Genomic DNA, 7,845 nt, shown 5'->3' with positions numbered 1-7,845 from the left:
AAAAAAAAAAAAAAAAAAAAAAAGAAAACAAATAACTAAATTTTACCTTATCAGTCAATACATTAAATATAAACGGATTGAACATTCCAATTAAAGACAGATATTGGGAGGCAAAAAAATCATGATTAAACTATATGGCATCTGCAAGAGACATACTTTAGATTTAAAACACAAAAGGTTCAAAGTTAAAGGGTGGAAAAGACATACCACACAAATAGTAAACAAAAGAGTAGGAGTGGCTTTGTTAGTATGAGACAAAGTAGACTGTAAGACAAAAATTGCTACTAGGTAAGAAAAAGGATATTTTGTAATGATTTAAAAGGTCAGTATATCCGGAAGATATAAGAATTTTACATAGCCGCAGAGCCCCAAAATACATGAAGCAAAACCTGACAGAATTAAAGGAAGAATTAGAAAAATCTAACAATATGTGGTTAGAGACCTTAATGCTGTACTATCAATAATGGATAGAACAACTAGACACAAGATCAACAATGACAGAATTGAGCAACACTATAAACCAAGTAGATGTTAACAGACATCTCTAGAGCACTCCACCCCAAAAGAGCATAATACATTCTTCTCAAAGTGCACATGGAACATGGAGCGTATGTCAAGCTATATAACATCTCAATAAGTTTAAAAGGATTGAAATCATACAAAGCATGTTCTCTGACCACAATGGAATGCAATTATAAATCAGTAACAAAAAGACATTTGTGAAACTCACAAATATGTGGAAATTAAACAGCACACTACTAAATATCTAAAAGGTAAAAGAAGCAATTACAAAGGACATTAGAAAATGCTTTGAGATGAATGAAAACAAAAACGCAACATACCAGAATTTATGGACTGCAACAAAAACAGTGCTTAAAGGGAAAGTTACAGCTATAAATGTCTATGTTAAAAAAGAAGAAAAAATCTTAATAACCTAATTGGAATAACCTAATTCCTTAAGAAACTAGAAAAAGAAAAGCATACTGAAGCCAAAACAAACAAAAGAAAGGAATTAATAAAGATTACAGTGGAAATAATGGAAACAGAGGCCAGAAAAACAATAGACAAAATTAGCAAAACCAAAAGTTAGTTCTTTGAAAGATCAACAAAATTAATGACCTTTTGTCTAGGTTGACCAAGAAGAGGAGAGAGAAGACTCAAATTACTGCAGTTAGGAATGAAAGGCAATACGTTACTACCAACCTTACAGAAATAAAAAGGAATATACAGGAACACTATGAATAATTTTATGTCAACAAGCTAGATAACCTAGATAAATTGGACAAATTCTTAGGCACAATCTGCTGCAATAGACTCAAGAAATAGAAAATATGAGTAGATCTATAACAAAGAAAGAGTTTGGGTAAATAATCAGAAAACCTCCCACAAAGAAAAGCCTAGGCCTGCGTGGTGTCACCAATAAATTTTACCATATGTTTAAAGAACACCAATTATTCACAAACATTTCCAGAAAAACCACACTTATCCACTGATTCTAACACCAAAACTGGACAAAGACATTACAAAAAAAGAAAACTATAGACCAGTAATTCTTATGAGTATAAATGCAAGCATCCTCAACAAAACACAAGCAATCCAAATCCAGAAGCATATAAAAAGGCTTATATACCCATTAGTAGGTGAGATGTATTCTAGAAATGCAAGGCTGGTTCAACATGTTGAAATCAATCAATGTATGTGTCATTAATAGAATAAAGTTAAAAAAAATTGTATGTTCATTTCAATAGATGTAGGAAAAGCATTTTACAAAATCCAGTACCCCCTTTCATAATAAAAACATTCAACAAACTAGGAACAGAAGGGGACTTCCTCAAACTGATAAAGAACATCTACAAAAAGCTCAAAGCTAACATTATACTTAATACTGATACTCAATAGTGATGGATTGAAAACTTCCCTCCTAAGATTAGGATCAGGCAAGGATATCCACTTTCACTGCTTTTATTTGACCTTGTCCTGGAAGTTCTAGCCAGAGTACTTAGGCAAGAAAAATAAATTGGCATTCACATTGGGAGGAAAGAATTAAAATGATCTTTCTTTGTAGATAGTATGATCTTGTATCTAATAAAAATTATTAGAGCAAATAAAGCAGTTCAGCAAATTTACAGGACACAAGATAGATATACAAAAATCAATTGTATGGTTGACCCTTCAACAATATGGGTTTGAACTGTGTGTTCACTTATATGATTTTCTTCTTCCTCTGCCATCCCTGAGATAGCAAGACCAACACCTCCTTTTTCTTGCCTCCTCAGCTTACTCAACACGTAGACAGTAAGGATAAAGACTTTTAAGATAATCTACTTTCATTAATGAATAATAAATATATTTTCTCTTCCTTGTGATTTTCTTTTTTATTCTTTTCTTTTTCTTTTTGGAGACAGGGTCTTGCTCTGTTGCCTAGGCTGGAGTGCAGTGGTGGAATCATGGCTTACTGCAACCTTGAGCTTCTGGGATCAAGTGATTCTCCCAATCTCAGCCTCCCCAGTAGCTGGGACTACAGGGGCGTGCCACCCTGCCTGGCCAATTTTTTATATATTTTTTTTGTAGAGACAGGGTTTCACTATTTTGCCCAGGCCGGTCTGGAACTCCTGGGCTCAAGTAATCTGCCTGCCTTGGCCTCCCAAAGTGCTGGAATTACAGGTGTGTGCCACCACACCGGGCTAAGTTTTCTTTTTTCGTTTTTTGTACAGACAGGGTCTTGCAATGTTGCCCAGGCTGGTCTTGAACTCCTTCAACAACAGGCTATTGGTAGTAGTTAAGTTTTTGGGAGTCAAAAGTTACATGCAGATTTTTGACTGTGAGAGGGGGTCAGTACTCCAATTCCTAGTTGTTCAAAGGTCAATTGTATTTTTATACACTATCAATATATAATTCAAAATAATTTAATAAAGCTTTTTTTTTTGACAGGGTCTACCTCTGTCGCTCAGACTGGAATGCAGTGGCACAATCTTGGCTCACTGCAAACCTCTGCCTCCCAGGTTCAAGCAATCCTCCTGCCTCAGCCTTTCGAGTAGATGGTAATACAGGTGCACACCACCCTGATTGACTAATTTTTAAATGTTTTTGTAGAGGCGAGGTCTCACTATATTGCCCAGGCTGGAAAGGAATTCCATTTAAAAGAGAATAAAAAAGAATAAAATACTTAGGAATAAATTTCACAAAGGAAGTGCAAGAGTTTTACCTTTAAAACTACAAAACTTTGTTGTAATGAATTAAGGAACACCTAAATAAATGGAGCAATATTTCAGGTTTATGGATTGGAAAACTTAACATTGTTACATTGTTAAGATGGTCATTCTCTCCAATTTTATCTACAGTTTTAGTGTTATCCTTATTAAAATCTCACTGTTTTTTCCCCCCCCCAGATATTAACAAATTGATCCTAAAATTTATATGGAAATGCAAGGGATTCAGAGTAGCCAAAACAAGATGGACAAAGAAAAACAGAGATAATTCATACTTCCCAATTTTGAAATTTAATACACAGCTGCAGTAATCAAGATTATGTGGTATAAGCATAGATACAAAGATCGATGGAATAGAACTGAGAGTCCAGAAATGAACTCAGACTTTTATGGTCAATTGATTTTTGACAAGGATGCCAAGACAATTCACTGGCAATAGAATAGTAGTTTCAACAAATCGTGTGGGAACAACGTGATATTGATATGCAAAAGAATGAAGTTAGATCCTTACCTTGCACAATATGTGAAAAATAACTAAAATAGATATCAAAACCTAACTATGAGAGCTAAAATATAATTCTCATAAAAAAGATATACATTTTTGTGACTTTGGATTAGGTAATGGTCTCAGATATAACAGCCAAAGTATAAGCAGACAAAATATAGATAAATTGAACTTAATCAAAAGTTAAAACTTTTGAATTTCAAAGGACACTATCAAGAAGGTGAAAATAAACTCACACAATTGGAAAAACATTTGCAAATATTTTCACATCTGATAAAGCTGTAGCCAGAATATGAAAAACTGTTACAACTTAACAATGAAAAGACAAATAACCCAATTTTAAAAATGAACAGGAGAATGGCGTAAACCCGGGAGGCAGAGCTTGCAATGAGCTGAGATCCGGCCACTGCACTCCAGCCTGGGCGACAGAGCGAGACTCTGTCTCAAAAGAAAAAAAAAAAAAAAAAAAAAAAAAAAAAAAAAGGACAATACATTTGAATACCGGTTCTTCAAAGAAGTATACAAATGACCAATAAGCACATGAAAAGATGCTGGACATCATTAGCTATTGGGAAAATGAAATTCAAAACTACAGTGTGATATTGCCTAGTACCCACCAGAATAGTTAAAATGGAAAAGATAAACATTAGCAAGTATTGATAAGGATGTGTAGAAGTTGGAACTCTCATACATTGTTGTGGGAATGAAAATGTTGTAGCTACTTTGGAGAACGGTTTGGTAGTTCCTCAAAAATTTAAACACAGAGTTGCTATACAACTCAACAATTCCACTCCTACATATATACCCAAGAGAACTGAAAATATATATCCACACAAAAGCTTGTACACCAATGTCAATAGCAGCACTATTTATTATAGCCAAAAAGCAAAAACAACCGTATGTCCATCAAGCGATGACTAAAGTATATCCATATAATGGAATATTATGCAACCATAAAAAGGAATTAAGTCCTCATATCTGCTACAACATGGGTGAACCTTGAATACATTATGCTAAGTGAAAAAAGTCAGACATATGTCATATGATGCCATTTATCTGACATGTTCAGAATAGGTACATCTATAGAGATAGAAAGCAGATTAATGGTTGATAGGGGCTGGGCAATAGGGATATAGTGAGTGATTGCTAATGGGTACTGGGTTTCATTTGGATATGATGAGAGTATTTTGGAATTAGATAGTGGTGACAGTTGTACAACTATATAAATGTATTAAAAACCACTGCATTGTATATTTTAAAGGGTCAGTTTTATGACATGTGAGTTACATCTCAATTTTTAAACAATCAATTGAGAGACAGTATACAAAATACCTGATCATTAATACTCAAAACTGTTAAGGTCATCAAAACCAAGGAAAACCTGACAACCTGTCACAACCAAGAACAGCCAAAGGAAATGACAAAAAAATGAAATGTGGTATCCTGGATGGGATCCTGGGTTAGAAAAAGGGCATTAGTGATAACTGAGGAAATTTTGGTGAAGTCTCTACTTTCATTGATAATAATGCATCAATATTGGCTCATTAATGCTGACAAATAAACCATACTAAGGGGAAGCTCATGTAACAGAACTCTGTACTACCATCATGATCATCTAATTGTTCTAAAATAAAAAGATTACTTAGAAAAAAGGCTGGCTGGGTGCGGTGGTTCGCACCTATAATCCCAGCATGTTGGGAGGACGAGGTGGAGGACCACTTGAGCTCAGGAGTTCAAGATCAGCCTGGCCAATGTGGTGAAACACCATCTCTACTAAAAATACAAAAAAAATTAGCCAGGCAAAGTAGCAGGTGCCTGTAATCCCAGCTACTTGTGAGGCTGAGGCAGCAGAACGGCTTGAACCTGGGAGGTGAAGGTTGCAGTGAATTGAGATCACACCACTACACTCCAGCCTGGGCAACAGAGCGATCCCTGTTTAAAAAAAAATAAATGGCAGAGAAAAAATATTACTAAGAGCCTGTTGGATTATTCGACATGAACTCCTAGAAATAAATACAATCTTGAAGCTCCTTCTAACTTCAGAAACCTGTGATTTCTTGCATAGTTTGGCTAGTTGAGTTTTATACTGGAAGTTCCACCAGTCAGCTTCTCAGACAGACCTGGGTAATTTTTGTCCAGGGTGACAGGAAGCACTGAGGAAAGAGCATTCTCATCAGTGGTGATGTAATAATATGTACACCAAACCCTCATGACACGTGCTTATCTATGTCACAAACCTTCACATGTACCCCTAAACCGAAAATAAAATTTAGAAAAAAAAGAGAGTCCCTTTTTCAGACCCTTCCAAACCAACATGTGTGAAACATAGTGAGTTGTCCTTTTAAACTTTTATCATATCATGTAAAGGTGATGTACTCCACAAGCGGCAGGTATTTACTGAGTGCCTGTCATGTCAGGTATCTGGGAGAGACTAGGGTGAGGCCAGGCACAAAACGACACGTTCAACAGTGAATTGCATGCATGATGGATTATCATTATGATAAAGAGTATGATGAAGAACAGGATGTTTTGAGAGCATGTAACAGGATTTCACCTGAGTTGGCAACTGGAGTATGATGAAGAACAGGATGTTTTGAGAGCATGTAACAGGATTTCACCTGAGTTGGCAACTGGGGAAGGTTTCTGAGGCAGGGCAGTGAAGCCAAGAGGAACGAGCAGTAGGAGAACTTTTGGGGAAGATGAGGGAAGGGCTTTTCCAGCAGGAGGAATGGCATTGGGATGTTCCCATGTCTGAAGTGGGCAAGGAGTTGGGAGGAACTGACAGAAGACCACTGAGGCCTGAGGTGTGGAGGCAGGTGCTGCATGGGCAGTTGGAGAGGGAAGATGCAAGATTAAGCTGAGAAGTACAAAGGGAGCTAGGAAGGCTATGAAAACTTTTAAGCATGGAGGTGTCTGGGCTAGATATGTATTAAAAACGATACTCTGGTGCAGTGGCTCACACCTGTAATCCCAGCACTTTAGGAGGCTGAGGCAGGAGGATTGCTCAAGCCCAGGAGTCTGAGACCAGCTTGAGCATAACAGTGAGACCCTGTGGTGTGCACTTGTAGTCCCAGCCACTTGGTAGGCTGCGAGGATCCTTTGTGACCAGGAGTTGAAGGCTGCAGTGAGGTATGACCATGCCACTGTACACCTGGGTGACAAAGTAAGACTCTGTCTCAAAACAAACAAATGATACTCTGAATGCAGCATATGGAATGGATTTTGGGAGCAGTGGTGGAGTGGGAGACATGTGAAAAGGCTGATACTGAAGGCAAAAAGTGATGGGGTGGTGGTGGTGGACAGAAGTTGAGTTGAGAACAAAATTAAGAGGTTGAATTAGCACAAAAGTTTATGGAGGATAAAGAATATAATTTATAGATACTGATAACATAAATATAGAGGCAGCTGTATGAAAAAAACAACCTCAAGTATTTGTAAAAAACAAAAGACAAAACCACCAACTAAAACAACCAATTAATCCACCTAAGATTAAATTAAAACCAAGACTCAGGTCTGGAAAGAAAAAAAAAGAAAAAGATCAGCTTTAACAATTGAATACATGGTATTATTAAGACACAATTGTTCCTTCAAAACAGTGCCTACAGCACCTTTCAAAAAGTTGCCTTTCTCTTTTTTCAAATCATGTAAGATGTGTCGTATAAGATTTGGGTGTTTTCCCTTTGCCGATGGTTGGAGAGTGGTGATGTGTCTTGCGAAGTTAGACCACAGAGAACATCAATTTGAAACTTTCGGAGGTAGCCCTAGCTCAGCTGCCAGTGACCAGTGAGATGGATTCAGAATGTTGTCCCAGTGAGGGTACTCAGTGACAACGCAGGTCAGAGGCAGGGCCGGCTGCGACTCCACAGACAGACTCACAGCCACAGCGTCTACAATACACACAGCTGCTGCCTGGCTGCATGACAAAGGTGTCTCAGCAGAAGCATTTTGGCTGTCTGAAATACAGCCTTTGCACAATCCTGAGACTATATTTTACAAGTTCATTTTCTAACATCCAGGCACGCTTTTATGGCATCTGGAGCGTTTTGCTGAATGACTTGCTAGTGCACTGCTGACCAGACAGCACATTTCCAGATTTAGATTATAAGAGAAAAACAGCAAGTGGTAAGTTCA

The sequence above is a fragment of the Rhinopithecus bieti genome, unplaced genomic scaffold (genome assembly GCF_001698545.2).
Source record: "Rhinopithecus bieti isolate Rb0 unplaced genomic scaffold, ASM169854v2 scaffold_7398, whole genome shotgun sequence".
Classification (NCBI taxonomy): Eukaryota; Metazoa; Chordata; class Mammalia; order Primates; family Cercopithecidae; genus Rhinopithecus; species Rhinopithecus bieti.
The sequence above is the reverse complement of the archived record's forward strand: the minus strand, read 5'-3'. Positions refer to the sequence as shown.